The sequence below is a fragment of the Sturnira hondurensis genome, unplaced genomic scaffold, assembly GCF_014824575.4.
Source record: "Sturnira hondurensis isolate 20B ecotype Veracruz unplaced genomic scaffold, ASM1482457v3 Scaffold0006655, whole genome shotgun sequence".
In the NCBI taxonomy this organism is placed as follows: Eukaryota; Metazoa; Chordata; class Mammalia; order Chiroptera; family Phyllostomidae; genus Sturnira; species Sturnira hondurensis.
In genome coordinates, this window is record NW_028079286.1 from 485,695 (window position 1) to 510,137 (window position 24,443).

Consider the following 24,443-nt stretch of genomic DNA (forward strand, 5'->3'; position numbering starts at 1 on the left):
ATTGCTTAGTCAGGGCTCTTTCCACAGTTGAAAGTTGAGGATCCTGAGGGAACTGGAGATTTCTGGCAAGGTGGACCTCTTCCCTTTTGCTCATCGCTAAAGTGAGGGGGTGGTCTCCCTTACCCCCTTGTTGTTATATGTTACTCTTTCAATACATTTCCCCCCATTCAGTTCATCATATTCTGGTTCTACCTTTGAGTTGGCCTGTTCTTCTACAAATTGTTTTTAATTCAGCAACTATTTCCTGAGCAACTAACTAGTAAATACAGATATTGTGCTCCAGTTATTCTAAGATAGCGAATGAAGGGAGTGGACTGACTAGTGCATTAGGTGGGTATGTGAAATGTAAATTTTATATCTGTATCTCAAAGAATCATTGGGATGAAGCACAAATAGGTTTTCCAGGCGAGGGCAGGATTTGATCCAGGACTCAATGTTAATCATCAGAAAAGAAGGTTCCATTCTGAGAAAGTAGCACGAGCAGCAGCAGGTTATGCTTACCATGGTCTTGGGACACAAATAGTTTGTAATGGCTGGAAGGCAGGAGGGATCCAGAGACAGAGGAGAAAAGTGGGGTGGTGAGTAAACCACAGCAGTCCTTGAAAAACTTGTCCAGGAGCATCATAGGTCATGGAGCAACACTGCTCTCTTATAAGCAAGTGAGAAAGAGCCATTCAGGAAATAGTGCCATGGTAAAGGACACAAATGAGGTGGAGTGACCAGTGTCCAGAGTAGTGCAGTAACTTAGAGGAAAGGGAATTGTTTCTGTAGAGATGAATATATCGGGCAGATATAAGAGGTGGAGTGGATGTGGGAGTGGAGAAGAAGCAGGCTTCGAAGGTGACCTGAGGTTTCAAGCCCTTACATGCTGGAGGCAGGGGTTAGGGGAAGACCCAGGAGGAGGGTATGTTGGGCTGGGAAAGGGGAATCATCACATAGGTCACATTGTATTTGAGGGGCTGGAGGATGTGCATCTGGACATAACCCTGGAAATTCAGATCCGGAGATCAAGAATCTAGTCAGTGTTGAAGGTGAAGATTTGGATGTTGGCAGCATAGGGGTCCTATGAAATGGCAAATCTTTTAGCTTCCGTAATCACCTAAAGAAGGGATTGGGTTTTTGGTTGCATGGGTGAGGTGGGGTGAATGAGTGTTTTCCGGTGTTTGAATGGCTAGTCCTGATCCCCCTTGGATCCTTGAGATTCCAAGAGAGGAGTATATTAACCCTGTCCTCCTATACTTAGCATAGCTCTGCCTCTTTTCCCTCAGTTGTCCTGCTTCTAATTCTGCAAACAACAGTTGGAGAGGGTGAATGTGGGCCAACTCAACAGCTGTGTGTTGGGAATCAAGAAAGCATCCAGGATAAAGACTGTCTGGCTACAGCTGCTGCCAAGATGAGTGTGTGTGTGTGAGAGAGAGAGAGAGGGGTGGGGGGGGGAGAGCCTGACTCAGCATGGAATGGGTAAAAATCACTGGCCAACCTTTTTTTAATGGTGGTAAATTAAATATTCTTTAAAAAGTTTTATAGTGGCACCTCAGTTCTCAAACTTAATTGGTTATGGAAGGCAGTTCCAGAAGCAGTTTGTTCAAAAACCAAATCATTTTCCCATTAGAAATATTGTATCAGGATGAAAGGGTTTGTGGATCACAAAACTTTGTGAACCAAAGTTTTGTTCCACAGCCGAGACATTTTTTCTGTGAACAACTTGCTCGAGATGGAAGACATTTAAGAACCGAGGTCGGACTATAATTCTGTGCCAAAGATGATTTTACTTGATATTTTATTCCAATTTCTGGTCATTAGAAAATCATAAATCTACTTTTAAGATTCTCCGATGGCAGGTGTGCCCCGTGCACACATTCATCCTGGCCACACAGACAGTGGAACATGCTCAGAGACTCTGGACTGGTGGAAACTGCCACAGGCAGGTGCCTTGAGGAGAAGTACGGGGATCTAGAAATACCTGAAAAGATGAAGAGTTCAAGAAAAGGCTGTTGTCACCAATCCCCTCTGAAGAGAGGCCTCTTCCTGGAAAGTGATCAGGGATTTGTATGTGTAGTTTTGTTTCTGGCCAAACAAACAGAACCCTTGACCTGGGTAATTTGCTTCTAATGATAGTTTGGGTTACTCCTCCCAATAACCAAATGTTTGTCTACGGAGGCCAGTCTTTAGGCCTCAGAGAGGCATGGCAAACATCCACTGAGGAGCCAGGAAGCTCTTGGCTAGTTGGCTTTTTCCATTGTTGCCTCTTCTTGCTGGGAAAGGGCTAGAAGTAACTGTTCCACAGTGTTTGGGCTTCTTCAGCCTGGGGTTGTCCCTTTTGGCCACTCTTGGTTCTTAAATGAGCTATGCTACCTCAATCCACAACGAGGGACATTTGGCAATGTTCAGAGGTTTTTGATTGTCATGGTGGAGGGGAGGGAGGAATGCTATTGACATCTAGTAGGTGGAGGTGTCCGTGATGCTGCTAAACATCCCACCATGCACACACAGCCCCCCACCAATAACAAATTGTCTGGCCCAAATGTCAGTTGTACCCTGTAGTCCAGCCAACTCGAACTAAAACTCTCACCAGTGATGTTTTTTCCCAAACAGTGAGTTGACAGACCTTCCAATAGGTAGATGCTGGTAAAACAGCAACTTCAGCGGGGGGAAAGGGGGAGGCTTGTCAACTCACTTTGTATAAATACTCTTACTGTATTTGATATCAAGCTATCAAGGTGATGTCATTAACGTGGAGTTGGGGAAAATTGCATAGAATAGGCTGTCACTAGCCAGCTCCAGACGTTCACTCAGGGCCTGTTAATTCTCAGATCTCAGAAACAGCAAGCAGACCAGCACACTTTTCCACATGTGATTGTGGCTATCAGTGTCATGCCAAGCCATACTGAAGCCTAAGGCAAAAGGAAAGATCAGTGATACTAATAGTAGTGTCTTTATTTAAAATTTTGAATTTTTGTTCATCATAGCTTTTTGCATTAATTTTGGTTTTTAAAATATTGCATTGTATTACTTATTTTATCTTTATTTTCCCTCCTCCTCCTCCTTTTATTCTCCTTTTTCTCTCTCACCAATCCCCTACTTTTTTTTCTTTCTATTTATGATGGACTTCTTAAGCTACAGAGCCAAACTATACAGGTTCAAATTAGCAAATTGCTCTGTCACTTAATAACCATGTATGACTCTGAGCAAATGCCTGACATATAAGTGCATTCTGTTTTGTACATGTTCATACTTTTTTGCTAAAATGTATATGTTAGCTAACACATGTTGAGTTTTTACTTTGTGTTGCGACTTTGCTAGTCATTTTATAGACATTATCTCATTTAATCTACATACGTGCATACACACAGAATGTGAGGTTTGCGGTTGAGGAAACTGAGGCCCATAGAGTTTAAATAACATGCCCAAAGTCACAGCTAACCTGTGGTGAGGCTGGGATACACAATCACTTCTATTTGGTTCTAGAGCCTGCCCTCCTAAGCCTCAAGTCATACATATTTTTGTGGGTCAAGCCCACACACTGCTTCCTCACTGGCAGTGTGGTAGGTCTGCACTAGGGCCCCTGTCACCGTGAAGGTCTTTAGGAACCACCGGTGAACTCCTGTGAGACACTCCCAGGAATAGCGCTGAGACCTGGGATTTGCATCCAGGTCAGTGCACATCTCCATCTTTGCAAAGTTGCAAAGTCTGGGATTAATTGGGGGGGGGGACTTAATGCTTCCTAAAGAGAGTTATTTAGGAGAGATGAAATCTATACCTGGCAATGGCCCTTTAAAGAAGGAACAAGAGAGAAGTGGTGACGAGTGCTCTGGAAGAGCCACAGTTGCCTGAATGTTCTTTCACCAAATTAGAACTCTTAGAAAATTTGAGATTTGTCATTAGCTACCTGGGTATGTAACTCCAGAGGCTCCATTCACAGATTACAATGTAAATAGTGCCCTGGAGTTGTGTGACAGGTGATCCTGCTATGGAAGTTTCTTCAAACTCTGTACACATCAAAGCAAAAGAGGACACCAATGAGATTCCTCTCCGAGGCAGATCCTGAATGACAGCTACTTTTAAGGAATCTTCACCAGGTTGCAAAGATCACTGTGAGAAGCATACTCTGGCTGTGGTGGGAGTCTGCTGTTCAGGACAGATGGTCTGACAAATGCTCTTGCACAAGTGTCCTCATTAGATCTGCTTGTTGGTCGGTCCTCCGTGACACCCTGCATTTTTCCAGGCGGCACATATCCCGACTCTGGAATAAAGCTATCTGCCTGGTTGTTTACCAGTTGTCTGCTTATATGTCCAAGAGGGCAGGACCCACGTTTGTTGTTTGTTTAATAAATCCTCACCTGAGGATATGTTTATTGATTTTAGAGAGAGAGAAAGCAGAAGAGAGAGAAGGGTGGGGGAAAGAGAGAAAGAGAAACATTGATCCNTTTTTCTCTCTCACCAATCCCCTACTTTTTTTTCTTTCTATTTATGATAGACTTCTTAAGCTACAGAGCCAAACTATACAGGTTCAAATTAGCAAATTGCTCTGTCACTTAATAACCATGTATGACTCTGAACAAATGCCTGACATATAAGTGCATTCTGTTTTGTACATGTTCATACTTTTTTGCTAAAATGTATATGTTAGCTAACACATGTTGAGTTTTTACTTTGTGTTGTGACTTTGCTAGTCATTTTATAGACATTATCTCATTTAATCTACATACGTGCATACACACAGATTGTGAGGTTTGCGGTTGAGGAAACTGAGGCCCATAGAGTTTAAATAACATGCCCAAAGTCACAGCTAACCTGTGGTGAGGCTGGGATACACAATCACTTCTATTTGGTTCTAGAGCCTGCCCTCCTAAGCCTCAAGTCATACATATTTTTGTGGGTAAAGCCCACACACTGCTTCCTCACTGGCAGTGTGGTAGGTCTGCACTAGGGCCCCCGTCACCGTGAAGGTCTTTAGGAACCACCGGTGAACTCCTGTGAGACACTCCCAGGAATAGCGCCGAGACCTGGGATTTGCATCCAGGTCAGTGCACATCTCCAACTTTGCAAAGTTGCAAAGTCTGGGATTAATCGGGGGGGACTTAATGCTTCCTAAAGAGAGTTACTTAGGAGAGATGAAATCTATACCTGGCAATGGCCCTTTAAAGAAGGAACAAGAGAGAAGTGGTGACGAGTGCTCTGGAAGAGCCACAGTTGCCTGTATGTTCTTTCACCAAATTAGAACTCTTAGAAAATTTGAGATTTGTCATTAGCTACCTGGGTATGTAACTCCAGAGGCTCCATTCACAGATTACAATGTAAATGGTGCCCTGGAGTTGTGTGACAGGTGATCCTGCTATGGAAGTTTCTTCAAACTCTGTACACATCAAAGCAAAAGAGGACACCAATGAGATTCCTCTCCAAGGCAGATCCTGAATGACAGCTACTTTTAAGGAATCTTCACCAGGTTGCAAAGATCACTGTGAGAAGCATACTCTGGCTGTGGTGGGAGTCTGCTGTTCAGGACAGATGGTCTGACAAATGCTCTTGCACAAGTGTCCTCATTAGATCTGCTTGTTGGTCGGTCCTCCGTGACACCCTGCATTTTTCCAGGCGGCACATATCCCGACTCTGGAATAAAGCTATCTGCCTGGTTGTTTACCAGTTGTCTGCTTATATGTCCAAGAGGGCAGGACCCACGTTTGTTGTTTGTTTAATAAATCCTCACCTGAGGATATGTTTATTGATTTTAGAGAGAGAGAAAGCAGAAGAGAGAGAAGGGTGGGGGAAAGAGAGAAAGAGAAACATTGATCCACTGTTTCCCAGCTGGGGATCAAACTCTCAACCTGGGTATGTGCCCTGACTTGAACCCGCCACATTTTGGTGTATGGGACAATGCTCCAACCAGCTGAGCCACCTGGCCAGGCCCCATGTTTATTTTGTTCATTACTATGTCTCCAGCACAAAGCCCAGCACACATCGGCTAATATTCAGTTAGTTGGATGAATAAAATAAAAACAAAGAGAGAATGAATATGCAAATGGGTGGAGGGACACCCAGAGACCAAAGTCAAGGATGGGCGAGGTCTCCAATTTTCACTCCTCTTTTCTGAGAAGTTAAAGGCCAGAATTCTAACATAATGCATAAAGCAGGGTGGGAAAAACATTAAATCATGACTTCCATAGAAAGGTAACTGTGAAATACAGATGAGACTCTAAATCTTACAGATCACAAGTGGAGTTCAAATCAGCTTTCAGATAATTCTGTTCACTGTGGAGGACGGCAAGCAATGCAGTAACAGCTTTCTGAGACCACCAAGGGTGATAGGAAGTTGTGGGTCTCAAGGGGCTCTTCTGGCCTTCACATCTGCCCCACAGGATGCACCGCTCCTTCTCCCAGGAAAAGACCTTTAGCTGCCCCTCAGGGCAGGCGGGGCCATTGGGCTAGATGTCAGATTTGGGGAATGGGGCTCCCAGACAGAAGCCACAGCAAGTATTGAGACAGCAGCAGCTCCCAGGTTTCTCTAAGGTCTTATTTTGAGTCAACACTCCAGGTAGGAGAGAAACCAAAGACAGGTAGCATAAGCTGAGCAAAAATCAGCTTAAAACTTAGCCTCTAAGATTGTCCATATTTATTGATAATTGCCGTGAGTTTGCAGTTCATCTCAAGGGCAAAACAAGTTTCAATGATGTTGAAACGTAGTCAATTCTTAAGAATTAATTCACCCTGTTTTGAAATGCACAGTTCTTTACAGAAGAAGCACTGTACTTCAGGACTATAAAATGGGCCAGGAGGTGAGAAAAGGGTGGTTTAGCTGAGAGGTGGTTTTAGTAAGTCAGGATATGGGTGGCTCAGAGAAGCTGAATTAATAAATGGAGCCCTGGCTGGTGTAGCTCAGTGGATTGAGCCTGGGCCTGCGAACCAGAGGATCCCGGTTCGATTCCTAGTCAGGGCACGTGCCTGGGTTGTGGGCCAGTTCCCAACAGGGGACGCACGAGAGGCAACCATACATTGATGTTTCTCTCCCTCTCTCCTTCCCTTCCCCTCTAAAGATAAATAAAAAAATAAATCTTTAAAAAAATAAGTGGAGGCAGGCAACTTCATAAATGGCAATGGATTCTCACTTGATGTGCAGGAAAACTTAGCATCATTATTAATGCTTACATGTACAGATGACCTGGGCCTCGTGCTTGCTGTGAGCACAGAACAGGATGTGAAAAATTCCACTGCCTTGTCACCATTTAAAAATATTCTCTCCCCTCTCCCCCACCCCCTGCAATGCTTGTGTGTGCACGTGTGAGTGTGTGTGTTGGGCTTAAGAGTTTCAAGGAAATGTTGGTAGTAGTTTAGAGGGTAAGACAGATAATTGTTGTGTTTTGTCTTTCAGCTCTTAGGAGGGAAGTACATAAGGAGAGATGATTACTGTTTGAAAAGTGTTTTGTGATCCTCTGATGAAAGGTAATGAGAAGTCTGAGATTGATTCCTGGATGTGTGATGATAGCGTGCGCTTATATTTCAGAGTGCTGCTGGACTATTTCGAATACATTCCACCCCCCCACCCCCCCTTTTTAAACAGGACGATCTGTGCTGAGAGAGGAGGGGGAGGCCTAGAGAGAAGAGGGGATGCTGGAACAAACACCGTAGTGTTTTATGTTAACTGGAAGGAAGATAGCCCGAGGACCTGAGGGGTCCGTGCAGCCCTCGCACACCTACAGGGGAACCAGGGCCTTCCTTTGTTCGCAGGGGAGTTTGAGCCCCTTCCCGAGCCCTTGCAATATGCACTCAGTTGACTTTTCTGGTGGTCATTTGTTCAGGTTTTCCCAAAGCGGTTCCTGACTGGTGTACATCACAGTGGAAACCACCTTTGGTTTTTCAAGAGTTTTTTTCTGTTGTAGTCATATTGGAGTAATAATTACTGTGCATGAAAACCTTTGTTATTCTCTATGTGTATGATACTGCTTTTCTTAGCCCCACGTAAGTTCTTCAACAGAATCTTATTTTGAGAGGAGGGCGCTGGAGTGAGGCCGCCCCTCAGACCAGCAGCAGTCTCCAGCTGCAGGGTGTGCTGATCAAACCCGAGACTAGAGAAGCAGCTTGAATTCCGGATCTGCTGCTCCCACGACAGGATTTTAGGCCAGTTATTCGACCCCTCAGAACCAGTTTCCTCATTTGTGAGAGAGGATAAGAATGGTATCTACCTCTTTGGATTATTGTGAGCATTCAAAGAATAATTATGTTTTGGGTTGGCCAAAAAGTTTTTCTTCCCCTGTAAGATGGCTCTAGTGGTGCTTAGATGTCTTTAACTTCCATTTGAGACAATTTTGTTTCATTGTATTGTGACAGCTGTCAAATCAACATGCATTTAAAAGAAAACTTATCAAAACTGGTGAATTTTGGGGTAGCCATTTTCATATTGAAGATGGAAGAAAATAAACAACATTTTCAGCATATTATGCTTTATCATTCCAACAAAGGTAAAAACGCAACTGAAATGCAAAACAAAGATTTGTGCAGTGTATGGAGAAGGTGCTGTGGCTGATCAGATGTGGCAACAGTGGTTTGTGAAGTTTCATGCTGGAGATTTCTTACCGGACAATGCTCCACGGTCGGGTAGACTAGTTTAAATTGATAGCTATGAAATCAAGACATTAATTGAGAATAATCAATGTTATATCACACAGGAGATCGCTGACATACTCAAAATATCCAAATCAATAAAGTCATTCATGAAAATGAAAAACGTGTCTTTTATTTTATGGGAAAAACTAAAAGGATTTTTTGGCCAACCCAATATAATGCTTATAAGAGGGCCTAGCATGCAGGACCCACCAAATAAGTGTTTGTTGCCGCTTCTATTACTTCTATTACTACTACTGTTGTTATTATTATTTCCTAAGGTTGATTTACAGCAAATTATGATTGTTATTGCTATCATTTTAAAGTCTCCCAAGGAAACTAAGTTTGATTTAAAGCAAAATGTTAAGTAGATAGAATTATTTTTGGTATTCTTCCACTTCTATTCTTAGTTTCTCCCTTTTCCTTTTAGCTCTTCCAAATTGTTGACACACTGCCATGGCTTAGGGTTTCAGTGATGTGTTAAACATGCCTCCTATGAGTGTAAGCTACTTAAGGTACAGATACCTACAAGGACAAATTCACATTTTCAAAGGAGACTGGAAGCTTGAAACTTTTCTGAATAACAAAATAATAAATCCTACAAACTTTGAGAAATTTGAAGCTGGACCTTAGGAACCATGTAGAACAGGGGCATCAATCTCATTTTCACCGGGGGCCACATCAGCCTCACAGTTGCCTTCAAAGGGCCGAATGTTCTTTTAGGATGGTATAAATGTAACTACTCCTTCACAGTTAAGTGAGAGCTCAGTGCTGCCGCTGGGTAGAAACAAGGTGCTGAGATGGATAAAGCAAGGTCTGGGGCCAGATTCAGCCCGTGGGCCTTGTGTTTGCCACCTGTGATCTAGAGCAATCCCAGAGTGGGCAAGACAGGCATAGCTGATTAGTGGGAGAGTGATTAGAGTCTTGAGGTAAGGTGGAAAGTTAAGAACTATGAACATGTGAAACATAGTATGACTCCTTGTAAGACTGCTTCTACGGTAATGCCCTGTGGCAATATCAGTGTCCAGAAAAGAATGTTTAAGATTGCCTATAAGACTCTATTTTATGCACTGAAAGGTGTGTTGCTGAGGATGTCATTCTGATTCCCTTTATGAAGACTATTTAGGGGCCATATCTTTCAGTTCTAAGTACTGGGTATGGCTGGTCTTTCTGGAAAAACTTTGTTTTCACCTGATGCACACCATGATCTTTGTATGTGATTATTGATTATCTGATCATTGCTTTTTGCATTGGCTACTAGGAATTCCAAGGACAAATTTGCATTCTGTCTCTCTGAATAATAGTCAATAGCTACAACAAATTACAGATACTCATTATAGAAGAAAATTTTGTGGCCAGTTTTCCTAAGGTGGGCTCTACTGAAAACTAGCATTCTATAACACAATGGATATTTTCTGGGGGGGGGGGGAAGGAGTCTAGGCTACTTTGTATCACATAGTTTACCTCCTTCTTGGATGTTCATGGTATACGCATCAGTATATTAAGGGTTCTGAGAAGTCTGACAGTTTAAAGTTAAAAAAAGAACATTTAAAACTTTTTTAAAAGACTTTATTTATTTATTTTAAATAGAGAGGAAGGGAGGGAGAAAGAGAGGGAGAGCAACATCAATGTATGGTTGCCTCTCATGTGCCCCCAACTGGGGACATGGCCCATAACCCAGTCATGTGCCCTGACTGGGAATTGAACCAGTGACCCTGTGGTTCACAGGGCAGCATTTAATCCACTGTGCCACACCAGCCACGGCAGAACTTTTAACATTTTTTAATTCGGTACTTGTAAAACTTATTTGATTACAGAATCTTTTAAAAATTATCTTAGAAGCCTTTAAGTATATAAAAAATATCTTTAGTAAATACTACTGTAATCAAATCCTGTTTTCTTGATTCATGTCTGTATAAAAATTGGTTCTTGATAGGGCAAAACTTGGCTCTTCCTGCTTCTGCATAGAAGGTGAGTATATTGGAGCAGATGAGTGACTGACTGACAAGGTCCCTTCAGCTCTAAACTTTGGTGATTTATAATTAAGATAACAAAGAAAAGTTTTTCAAGGATATCTGCTCATAAACTGAAGAATTTAAGTTTACTAACATGAAGAATAGTTAGGATTTAAAACATTATGTATAATAGCTGGTGCTGTTTATCCATGTCTAATTTAAAAGATTGCTTTGAGGGGGTGCGGGGCTGGGTGAAAAGATGAAGGGGAAAAAAACCCTCATACACACAGATGACATAATGGTGATTATCAGAGGGAAAGAGGGGTTGAGGGAGGTAGCAGAGAGTATAGGGGACATAAATGGTGAAGGAAGGAGACTTGACTTGGGTGGTGAACACACAATACAGATGATATATTATAGAGTTTTACACCAGAAACTTACATAATTTTGTTGACCAATGTCACCCTAATAAATCCAGTAAAATGAATGCACCTTCATGGTGTATCTTGAGGGAGAGGGGTAATGGAGTTAGATTTGTTTGCAAACATATGGCCCATTCACAGATGGCATTGCTCATTCACAGGAACTTAGCCTTTAAAACCTCTTCCTGGCAACTAAGACTTCCAGTCAAGATGGCAGCATAGGTAAACAGAGTTTGCCTCTTGCAAAATCACATCAAAATTACAACTAAAATATAGAACAACCAACACCCAGAACCTTCAGAAACTGAGTTGAATGGAAGTCTGTCAACTATGGAATTAGAGAAACCACATTCACGCAAACTGGTAGAAGGGATGATGATGCAGAATGGGCTGGCCCCACATCCATGTGTGGTAGATAGAAATTTGAGAGGTTTATTTCAGGAGTAAGTAGTCACAGCCCAACACCAAGCACTCCAGGCCAGGGTTCCAGTGCCAGGAAGATAGCGGGGATTGAGTCAGTGGAAGAAACTTCTGGAGTCCCAAGAAGTTCCCCTTAATGAACCCAAACACAGACATAACTCAGATACACTCCCTCTGAGCTCCAGCACAAGGATAGTAGTTTGAATGGTGCCAGTGGCATACAAGGAGGAACTGAAGTGTCTGGCACCAAGGTGAGAGCTGGGGGACAGCTTTCTCTCAGAAAGGTGGGTAGAGGCCATTGTCTTTTTCTCAGCCTCCCCCCTCCACCAACAGAGCCACAGAACTGGCAAGTGGGTGCCCCATCAGAGACTCTATCAACCTAACTAACACTATTTGCCCTGTCCTGGATATCACCTGAAACTCCATCCCACCCAACTTATAGACCCACCCAAACTTACCTTGACTTTTCTGTATGAATATCTGGTCATGTGTCATGCTTCACAACTTCCTAAATCCCATCAAACAAGCAACAGCTGGCTTCAGTGATGCCCTAGCACTTGTACCTCTTGTTAAAGTGGCTCTAGGCCAAGCACTAACATTAGCCAGCCTAGATTCATAATTTGGCTTTGTCTGGGAGTCTGTAAGCCCAGTATAAGTAGCAGACATCTCAGACTGCTTTATAGCTCATGCAGGGTAGCCCCAGGCAAAACACAGGTGAGAGCTGACATAGCCTACACCACCTGGGAAATTCACAGGGCCTGCACACCCAGTGGGCAACTACAGATTGCATCAGAGGACCATCACCCTGCCCTTCCTCCATGGAAGGTGGGATTGGTGGTTAGTGATCACAGCTATGCCTTGCAGCTGACTGGCCTTGGTAAATCTCTCCAGTTGACTTGTCAATAGCAATCAAGGCTCAACTACATGAGGAGAGTATACTTAGTCCACATGAAGGGCACACCACAAATACCCAGCTTGGGTTATAAGGAGGCTGTGCCATGGGACTCCACAGGACAGCTACTACATTAGGCAACACTATCAAGACAGGGAGGCATAGAAGCTCTACCTAATATACAGAAACAGACACAGGGAGGCTGCCAAAATGAGGAGACAAAGAAACATGGTCCAAATGAAAGAACAGATCAGAACTCCAGGAAAAGAACTAAATAAAATAGACAAGCAATCTATCAGATGCAGAATTCAAAATGTTGGTTATAAGGATGCTCAAGGAACTTAGTGAGGACCTCAACAGCATAAAAAAGATCCAGTTGGAAACAAAGGATACAGTTATTGAAATAAAGAAAAGTTTACAGGGAAACAACAGTAGAGTGGATAAAGCCAAGAATCAAATAAATGATTTGGAACATAAGGAAGCAAAAAACAAACAGTCAGAACAACAAGAAGAAAAAAGAATCTAAGAAAATGAGAATAGTGTAAGCAGCTCTGGGACAACTTCAAGAGGTCCAACATTTGCATCATAAGGATGCCAGAAGGAGATGAAAAAGAGCAAGGAATTTGGAAATATACTTGAAAAAATAATGAAAGAAAACTTTCCTATTATGGTGAAGGAAATAGACTTGCAAGTCCAGGCATAGAGAGCCCCATACAAGATGGATACAAAGAAATCCACTCCAAGACATGTCATAAAAGGTCAAAGGTTAAAGATAAAGAGAGATTTTAAATAGATTTTATTTATTTATTTTTAGAGAGAGGGGAAGGGAAGGAGAAAGAGAGGGAGAGAAACATCAATGTGTAGTGGCCTCTTATGTGCCACCTACCAGGGATCTGGCCTGCAAACCAGGAATGTGCCCTGACTGGGAACAGGACCAGTGACCCCTCAACTCTCAGGCCTGTGCTCAATCCACTGAACCATACCAGTCATGGCATAAAGAGAGAATCTTAAAAGCAGCAAGAGAAAAGCAGTAAGTTACCTACAAAGGAGTCCTCATAAGATTGTCTGCTGATTTCTCAAAAGAAATGTTGCAGGCCAGAAGAGATTGGCAAGAAGAAATATTCAAAGTCACAAAAGGCAGGGACCTACAGCCAAGATTGCTCTACCCAGCAAAGCTATCACTTAGAATCAAAGGGCAGATAAAGAGTTTTCTCTTTACAGACAAAAAACCAAAGGAGATCATCATCACTAAACCATTTTTATATGAGATGTTAAAGGGACTTATTTAGGAAAAAGAAGATCAAAACTATTAACAATAAAATGGCAATAAACACATATGTATCAATAATTGACTCTAAGATAAACAAACTAAACAAACAAGAACAGAGACAGAATCATGGATATGGAGAGCATTTTGATGATTGTCAAATGGGAGTTGGGTGTGGGGAAATAGGTGAAGAGGTGAGGGGATTAAGAAGTACAAATAGGTAGTTACAGAACAGCCATGGAGATAGAAAGTACAGTATAGGAAATGGAGTAGCCAGAGAACCTATGCATCACCCATGGACTTGAACAATGATGTGGAGATTGCCTGGGAGTGGGGGTTGTTGGATGGAGGGGGACAGAGGGGAAATATAGGGACAACTGTCATAGCATAATCAATAAAAAATATAAAAATGTGAAAAAGAAAACCCCCTTCCCAGTAAGTCTCTATTAAAGCTCAGCAAATAAGAAACAACTAAAAGGACCTCAAACCCCAGACATATGTGTTGACTGGGAGCCTGGGACTTGCCTCAGACAACACAGCCAGCTTTTGGAGTTGTTCTGCTCCTTGACCAGTGAGCCAGACCCAAGGAGGAAGTAATAAAGGTAAAATGTTTTTTAAGGAGAAAGGGTAGGCTCTCATGCTTGAGTCTTTGGTTGATACCCAACTTGTGCAGCAGCCACTGGACACATCACTGTAATTTCAGTGGCTTTCCTTGTCTTTCTTTTTGTGTATGACTTAGTAAGGGGTGTGATTTCATTATTTCTCTGGGCCACTGTCTCTCTGATTATATTTCCGTGTTTTTCTCCCTGCTTGTCTATGGCTATTATGTGTCAGGAATTATGTCACAAAAGTTCATATGCACCTATTCTTACCCTTGACAGGCTTACAGTGTAGAAGAGTAGATGAGCACTAGAAATAATTTCAGTCTAATGTGACAAAGACTCCAAAAGAGTCATGTATGATGATCAGGGAGGCAGTAATGGAGGGGACATTTGAATCAGGTCTCAGAGAATGTGTTGGCCGCTGATTTTTTCAGTAATAGAATTATTTTTTCTGTTTGATGTCAACCAGCCAGCTAGAAGGGGAAATATAAACCAATAACTTGTTTTGGATTAACTCAGGATCTAACTGACAGAACCAGAACCTCTTAGCTAAAGGGTAGACACTTATTTCAAGTAATTCAATAAATATTCAGGCCTTAATTACTTTGGTTACTGGACCTCAACACCATCTGGAAAGTAGGCTCTCTAGAACTTTCTCTCAAGTTCTCCTGATATAAAGATGTTCTAAAGATGCTCTTTGATTTTGAAAATCACTAGAATTAGCTTTGTTTTATGTTTAATATGCTTAGTTTCATAATCTTGTTACAGACAAAATAAATGGCTTGTTAAATTGCTATGCAGATGAAAAAAGGTCATTGCTGAAGAATTGGTTTTAATTTAAATTTCAAAAGAAAATTTACCAAGTGCAGAACGTGTGGGCAAGCTGACCCTTGAGTTTGCTGTTCTTTGGAGACCTGACACTGGAAGGTGGTTGGCAGTTCTAGTGCTGGGCAGAATTTGTGTGTTATTTACAAGTTATTTTATAAGATAAAACCATGGGTGTCAACTATGTGACACAGTATCCATCATGTCACTGGCTGTACAGCAGTTCTTGGATTTGATATTAATAGAAAATCTTTTTTTCTGTAGACTTAACAGTTCAGGTCTTTCCCTCCACCCCAAATAATATATATTTAATGATGTTTTGGCTATCTATGTTTATTATACCCAGGCCTCACAATACCTTTATTTTTTGCCATGGGGTTCAGATGGTATCCATTCAGCTTATTTTCCAGACCCCAAATTTAAATATACTTTTCATGGCCAGAACCACGGGACTGGCATAACATTTGAAACTAGCACTTTTGTTTCAGTTTCCAGTTTGAAATTTAGGACCTGCTATTTATAGACTTGAGAATTTTGAACCCCACTATTTGTTATTTATACTAACTCATGGAATTTCAATAGGTTTTTGTGACTCTTACCAGACTTCAGATTTCTTAAGGACTCCTCATTTGTCTTTGTATCCCATAGTTATTTACATAAAGGAGGTACTTAAGAAATTTTTTGTTATATATGTAATATTTGTAAATGAACTATCAAATGCAGTTTCCCCTGTGAAAAATGTGAAAAAGAGAAAGTGTCATATATACAAGTCTAAAAACTTGACTTCTTGTAATAGCAATAATAATAAAGGAAAGATTAAGGAATTCTTTGATAAATTAAATGTGAATTCCTTCCCTGTGTGACTCAAGGATCCTGATTTACTTTGTGCTTAAATGAGGCATTATACTTTAAAATCTTGTATGTGTGGGTCTTATACTGTCTTGTGAACTGTAAAGTGGAAGACCTTAATTCTCTGTGGGCAGAGGCAGAGTTGCTGTAGTGTTTCTTGTCTAAAATCCCATTAACACACTGGGTACTATTTACTGAGCATCTACTGTGTGCTAAGCATTCAGGCCTGTGATCTCACTTAATCCTCTCAAAGATTTCAAGGGTTAGAGGGGTTAAATGGCTTCCCCAAAGCAACATAAATAAACATGCCTAAAACTAAACTTATGAGCAAACCTCTCCTAAACTTGGCATTCTCCCAGCACTCACTGTCTCAGTGTATGAAAAGTTTATCATCTGGTTCCTCCGTGAGAAATCCTCCCTCTATATCTAATTTCTGAGTTCCTGCTGATGGAACATCTACCTGTCTGTAAATTCCTTGTAAGGTTTCTGTTCTAGCCCAAGCCACCATGTGCTCACTATTAACAGCCCTGAGCCTCCTCAGCAGTCTACCTTGTCCCCTCAAATCTATTCCCTACACTGAACTTGAGTGGTCTTATCAAATACCACATGCAGTCATGTCATTTTCATTATTAAAAGTTCTCCATTGATTTTTCCATTCACCCTTAGTGAAAAGACCAAAGTCCTCAACCAGGTCCACTAGGTCCTGCTTGATCTGGCCCTGGATGACTGCTTCAATTCCTTCTCCTTTTGTGGACTTCCACTACTGTGGCTACTCACTCAGCCTAGAATAGTCTTCCCTTCTCTTTCATAGTCTAGGTTGATGCCCACTTAGCTGACAGAGCTCAATTCAATAGTGTCTTCCTCAAGGGACTTTTATGGCATCATATGCTGCTCATAATTTTAATTTTATATTTGTTTGCATAATTATTTAATTACTATCTGGCTCTCTCATGAGAACGTAAGTTGCATGAGGGCAGAGGTCAAGTCTGTTTTCATTCACCAGACCCTAGCTCAGAATTTGAAAAGTAGTAAACAGTTGATATGTATTTGTTGCATAAATTAATGCACTAATACCTGGCAAGTTGTAGAACAGAGATTTGAACTCAAAGTTGAGCACTCTCTGTCTTTGGTATTTGTCCAGGCCACAGGTCACAATTATCAAATGACCGTAGGTGTGGAGACAGAGGAAGGTAGAGGTTGAGGATTCAGCTCATGCCTTCCTCTTGGCCTGGGATATACAGGAAAGGCTGTCAACTGAGTTTGTGGTCACTGAACACTCTGTCCCCCTCACCATTCCAGGCACTTTGTGTAGATTCTTACAATTAATCCTGAAAGTAATTAACAAAACTTCAGGAGGTTAAATCACTGAGAAATGAAGTATGGATCCTGGGTTCAAGCCCAGGGCATTAGATGATCCACATTTGTAACCCATTTGCTATTTGTCCTTGGCTTACTTTGTTCAATTTTTTTTTGTAATGAGTTCCTCTCTGATCTTGATTTCTGTTATTTTAAATAAATAACAGAAATTAAATCTTCTTTTCCTCTACTTTTCTCTCTCCCTCCCACTTCCTTCCTCTCTTCCTCCTAATTCCACTAGTGATGAGAAACATGCCATTATTTACCAGAAATTTACATTTTAAGAAGCTTTCTATCATCAGCCAGGAGCTTCCTGCACACTTTGCAACTTTGTAGAACAAAATGCAGATAAGAATTATAAATCTCTATGCTTGCATATCTTAGTTTATGATTTGCTAAGATTCAGTTTTACAATCACTTCTAATTTTTAGCTTTGAATTTGGACTAGTAAAGGTAGTAAAGCAATATAAAGGGCAATAAACTTTAAAACTGCCTTTCTTTTTCCTATTGAAGCCCACTATAAATTATGGAGATGCTTCTCAAATAAAATTAGATTCCACTGCTGCCTGCTGCTTCCCTCTACTTTTTATCTTTTTCTCTAAGTCACTGATGCCTCTCTTTCGACACTAGGTAATCTGAAGAAAGAATACAGTGTTCAGGTACCACAAATACTACAGAGAGCTAGGTACACTTATTTGCATGTCTGGGTCACCATGATTTCACTTTCATTTAACCCTTGTACTGACTCTTGTTTGTCCACATGTTATATCTTTCTGCCATTTGAGAGCATGTGATATGAAAATTACCCCAAATATACCATTGCAAGGTTCCTAGCATCACTAAGGTCTTTTCAGTGAGGGACTGGCCAACATTTGAGGTGTCTCTGAATGCAGATTCTATTCTGCATTACTCTGACCGCACACTTGATAAAGTAGTTTGGTGTGTTAACAGGTAACAAAATGAATATTAGAAATCATGGATTTAGGACTTTTAGTCAAGATGGTGGAGTAGGTATACTCATCATCTTGACTCACTCCCTTCCACATCCACATTAGAATTACAACTAAATTACAGAACAACCACTTTTGAGAACCACAGGAAGAATACATAGGCAGAACTCCTATGATTCAGGCTATAGAGAAGCCATGTGGAGACCGGGAAAAGGGGCAGAGATGTGAAGTGAGATGGTCCCACACCCATGTGTGATGGTTAAAAATTGGAAGGGATATCTCAGCTGGGATATCCATACTGCACTCCCCAGCTCAAAGTACCACTGTCAGGAAGAGAAGTCCCTACACATCAGGTTGTGGAAATTATCAGGGACTCCAGTTGATGAGACAGAGGGCTGCTTTAGACCCAGGGGTCTTCTTAAAGAGCCTGTGCAAAAACTCACTTGCTCACAAACACTAGCCCTAAACTCCCACAAAGTGATAGCAACTCAAAAAGTGTTCTGGACATACGCAGAGAAACTGAATTTTTTGGTTTAAGGATGAGGGATGGAGGAGCACTTCTCCCCAGACAGAAGTGATGGCAGGTGGCATTGTTTTTTTTTTTGTTTTTTTTTTGTGAATCCTCCTTCACTCAGCCTGTAAAGCACAGGTGGTTGCCAAACATGAGTTTCCATTAGTTTGAGTAACAATGCTGGCCCCTGAGACCCTGTCCCACCTAACTTTTGCACTAGCCCAACCTCTTTCAGTGGTCATTCCTCACAAATCACTAGCTTCACCTCTCAATGCAAACTTTCCTAAAAATCTCTTAAAGGTCCACAAAACCAAACAAGTAGTGGCTGGCCTCAGTGTGTCCTATACCTTTTATTAAACAGTCCCAAGTGCCACACTTAAGGCTGTTGGCTTTGGTTTACAGCATAGTCTCTCTTGGGCATCTGCAAGCCCAGAACAGGAAGCTACCAACCTCGGATCACTTTGTAGTTCCTATCAGGTGGCTCTGAGCTGGGCACAGGCAGGGGCTGACGGTGTCCTGCACCAGAGTCCCTCCCAACAGGCCTCAGAATCAACACAACCCAGTGGCCAGCTTCAGATCATGAAAAAGTACTACTCAATTAGCTCCATAAACAACACCCCAAAGGGAAGACTTGGCAGGTAGCAGAGCCTCGCTAAAATAAATTCTACTCTTTGGAGTCAGCCTCCAAAAAACAGTCCATCCACTATAGTTATGGCCAGTCCTCTCAGACAGCCTGGGGGTTGGTAGAGCCACCAATGTACCAATAGCAATCAAGGCTCAACTCTAAGAGGAAGGCCCATACAACCCATATGACGAACCTTCCAGGCCCACCAGACTCAGGTGAGCAGAGAGACTTGCTCCTGGGCCTCACAAGACACCTAATACACAAGACCACCCTGCCAAGACTGAGACACATAGAAGACCTACCTAGTACACAGATAAAAATACAGAGAAGCAGCAAAAATGATGAGACAAAGAAACATGTGCAAAAGAAAAGAACATGACAAAACTCCAGAAAAAGAATTAAACAACATGGAGGCAAGCAATCTACAAGATACCAAGTTCAAAACCCTGGTTATAAGAATGCTCAGTGGTCCTGACTAGTGTAGCTCAATTGGTTGGGTGTTATCCTACAAAGCAAAAGGTTGCTGGTTTGAATCCCAGTCAGGGCACATGCCTGGGTGCCAGTTGAGACATGCGCAAGAGGCAACCAATAGATGTTTCTCACACTGATGTTTCTATCTCTCTCTCTCTTCCCCTCTTTTCAAAATAAATAAATAGACAACATTAAAAAAAAAGAATGCTCAATGAACTTAGGTTAAGAATAGATGAACTCAGTAAGAACTTACATAATAAAATTAAAAACGGAAAAGAACCAATCAGAAATGAAGAATATAATAACTGGAATGAAGAATACATTATAAGGAATCAACAACAGATTAGATGAAGTAGAGGACTGAATCATAAATACGGAAGACAAGGTAGGAGAAAACACCCCATTAGAACAGAGAAAGGAAAAACAAATTAAATAGGACATTAGTGTAAGGGACTTCTGGGACAACATCAGATATAACAACATTCACATTGTAAGGGTACCAAAAGTAGATGAGAGAGAGCAAAAGACTGAAAACCTATTTGAAGAAATCATGACTTAAAACTTATCTAACTTAGCAAAGGAAATAGCCATACAAGTTCAGGTAGTGTAGAGAGTCCCAAACAAAGAGCCCTACACTGAGACACATCAAAAAGAGAATATTAAAAGCAGCAAGAAAAAAGTAGTTATTTACCTACAAGAGAGCCCCCATAAGATTGTCAGCTCATTTCTCAATGGAAACATTTCAGGCCCAAAGAGATTTGCATTAAATGTTCAAAGTGTTGAAAAGCAAGGACCTACAACCAAGGCTACTCTACTCAGCAAAGCTGTAATTTTGAATCTAAGGAGATATAAAGAGCTTCCTAGACAAGAAAAAGTTGAGAGAGTTTATCACCACTAAACCAGAATTACAAAAAGTGTTCAAGGGACTTTTTTAGGAGGAAGAAAAACAAGAGGAACATAATTATAGAGAATAAAATGGCAATAAATACCTACCTATCAAGAATCACTTTAAGTGTAAGTGGATTAAATGCTTCAATCAAAAGACACAGAATAGATAAATGAAGAAGAAAACAGGATCCATATATGTACTGTCTGCAAGAGAGTCACCTGAGAATGAAAGACACACACACAAAAAAGAAAGTAAAGGGATGGAAAAGATATTTCATGTAAATGGAAATAAAAAGGCTGGGGGCAACAATATTTATGTTAGACAAGAGAAACTTTGAAACAAAGGCTATAATAAGAAACAAAAGGGAAATGGCTGGGTAAAAGAGTAAAAAATAAGAGAAAAAGATGGATATTGAATAATGATAAAGAGATCAATCCAATAAGAAGATATTATTTTTTACACATTTATGCACCTAACATATGACCACCTAAATATATAAAGCAAATATCAATGGGCATAAAGGGCAAAATTAACAGTAAAAGAGTCAAAGTAGGGTACTTTAACACCCTGTTTACATCAATGGATAGGTCCTGCAGGCAGAAAATCAACAAGGAAAGGGTAGCCTTAAATGATACATTAGACCAACTACATTTAATTGATATCTTTAGGAGATTTCCTTTCAAAGGGGCAGAATATACAGTCTTTCAAGAATAAATAGAAGATTTCCAGGATAGAACATATATTAGGCCACAAGAAGTTTCAGTAAAATTAAGAAGATTGAAACAATATTAAGCATATTCTCTGATGACAATGTTATGAAATGAGAAATCAATTAGAAGAAAAAAACCAGAAAAACACACAAACACATAGACACTAAATGACATGCTACTAAATGATAAATGGTGAACAACTTCATTAAGGAAGAAATCAAAAGATGTCTCAAGACAAACACAATTAAAAATGCAACAACACACACACACACAAAATGTATGGGACTCAACCAGAGCAGCTTAAAGAGGGAAATTCAGAATTTGGCATGAACATAGATGCTAAAATCCTCAACAAAATATTAGCAAACTGAATACAGCAATGCATGAAAAAGTTCATAAACCACTATCAAGTGGGATTTATTCCAGGAATGTAAGGAAACATTTGCAAATCAAAAACTGCGATTCACCATATAAACAAAACCAAGGATAAAAACCACATGATTATACCAATAGATTCAGAAAAAGCATTTGATAAATCCAGCACCCACTTATAATAAAAATGATCAGCAAAGTGGGAATAAGAGGGAACATACCTAAATATGATAAAGGTCATATATGGCAAACCCACTGCAAGCATCATAACTCAATGGGCAAAACTATAAGAGTTCCCCTTAAGTTTGGGAACAAGACAGGGATGTCTGCTTTCACCTCTCTTATTTAACATAGTACTGGATGTCCTAGCCACAGCAATTGGAAAGGAAGAAGAAATAAAAGGCATCCAAACTGTAAAGAAAGAAGTAAAACTATCTTTATTTGTAGACAACATTATACTGTATATAGAGAACCCCCCCAAATTCCACCAACAAACACTCACACTGATAAATGAATTCAGCAAAGTAGGAGGATACAAAATTAATATTCAGAAATCAGTTGCATTTTTAAATGCCAATAATGAACTAACAGAAAGGGAAATTAAGAAAACAGTCTCATTCACAATTACTTCAGAAAGAATAAAATACCTAGAAATAAACCTAACCAAGTGTGTGAAGGACCTACATGTGGAAAATTATAAGACACTGAAGAAAGAAATAGAAGAAGATACAAATAATGGAAGCATATACCGTATTCATGATAGGATGAATTAACATCATTAAAATGTTCATGCTACCCAAAGCAATCCATAGATTCAATGTAATTCCTATCAATATTTCAATGACGTATTTCACAGAACTAGAACAAATATTTCAAAAATTATATGAATCACAAAAGGCCCTGCATAGCAACAACATTACTGAAAAAGAAGAACAATGTTGGAGGTATGATGCTACTGAATATCAAACTATACTACAAGACAACAGTAATCAAAACAGCCTGGTACTACCATAAACAATAGATACAAAGATCAGCGGAACAGAATAGAGAGCCTAGAAATAAACCCATACCTTTATAGTCAATTAATGTTCAACAAAGGAAGCAAGCACATACAATGGGCTAAAGATAGTTTATTCAATAAGTGGTGTTGGAGAAATTGGACAGAAAAATGAAACTAGACCACCTTCTTACACCACACAAAAGAATAAATTCAAAATGGATCAAGGACTTAAATCTTAGACCCTAAACCATAAAAATCCAAGAAGAAAACATAGGCAGCAAAATCTCAGACATTGCTCATAGAAAATTTTTTTATGAGATACATCTCCCCAGGCAAGGGGAACAAAAGAAAAAAGAAACAGTGGGACTTCATCAAACTAAAAAGTTCTTGCACAACAAAGGAAATCATCAACAAAATAAAAAGACAACCCAGAGAATTCAAAAACATATGTTTGCCAATACATCTGATAAGGGTTTGATATTCAAAATTTATGAAGTACTTATAAAGCTCAACACCAAAAACAAATAAACAAACAAACAAACCCAATTAAAAAATGGGCAAAGGACCTGAATAGACACTTCTCCAAAGAGGTCATACAGATGGCCAATAGACATGTAAAAAGATGCTCAGCATCCCTAATCAGCAGAGAAATGCACATTCAAACCACAATGAGATACCATGTCACACCTGTCAGAATGGCTATCATCAATAAATCAACAAACAAGAAGTGCTGCTGAGGCTGTGGAGAAAGGGAAACATTTTACACTGTTGGTGGTAATGCAGACTGGTGCAGCCACTGTGGGAGGCAGTGGGGGGATACCTCTAAATATTAAAAATGGGTGTGCCTTTTGACTCAGTAATCTTACTTCGTTGAATATATCCAAAGAACCCAAAACACTAATTCAAAAGAACATAAGCATCCCTATGTTTATTGCAACGTTATTACAATCGCCAAGATATGGAAGCAGCCCAAGTGTCCATCAATAGATGAGTGGATAAAACAACTATGAGACCTTTACACAATGGAATCCTACTTAGAGTTAGAAAATGAAGAAAATTTTACCCTTTGCAACAGGCCCTGGAGAACATTATGCTAAGTGAAATAAGCCAGTCAGAGAAAGATAAATACCACATGATTTCACTCAGATGTGGGAACTAATGAACAAATGGAACTACAAGCAAAACAGAGACAGACTCTTGGATGGAGAGCAGGATGACAGCTGGGGTGGGGAGGTTAGGGAGTGAAGGGGATGAGCCAAAAAGAAAAAGGACTCATGGACATGGACAACAGTGTGGTGATTGCTAGGGGCAGATGCATATAAGGGGACTAAATGGTAATGGAAAATATAATAAAGATTATATATTAAAAATGAAAAATCTAATAAGACCATTAATTCTTTGTCATCCTTTTGATTTAAGTTAAAAAAGAAACACTTAACCAAAATGAAAGTGATACAGATGTTTTCTTAGAAGAGAAATCCAGCTGAAATCCCTTACGGAAGTAAAGTCTGCTCTGACTGTATATGCTTAATGTGTGTTTGGGTTTGCTGATTTAACCTTAGTTGTTTCCTAGCAAATACTCTGAAATCAGCTGCCTGAAAGTATCATCTTAACAAATAATTGTGGTTTCATTTTGAGATAAATAATTACTTTAGTTAAATCAAAGAAAATTATAGTTTTGAGCATTAGCCAATCATCGATTTATAAACACCCATTTCCAAAGAATTTTAAT

The 24,443-nt window shown here is 40.3% G+C and overlaps 1 long non-coding RNA gene across 1 annotated transcript in view; it reads left to right on the forward strand.

Annotated features, from left to right (window-relative positions):
• Positions 1 to 1,272: 1,272 nt before the first annotated feature.
• LOC118989913 (uncharacterized) overlaps positions 1,273 to 24,443 on the forward strand; it is a 90,436-nt gene continuing 67,265 nt past the window's right edge. The window contains exons 1-2 of the long non-coding RNA XR_005067120.1: positions 1,273 to 1,397; positions 7,367 to 7,437. This is a non-coding gene — a long non-coding RNA (uncharacterized LOC118989913). The remainder of the gene's footprint in view (positions 1,398 to 7,366; positions 7,438 to 24,443) is intronic.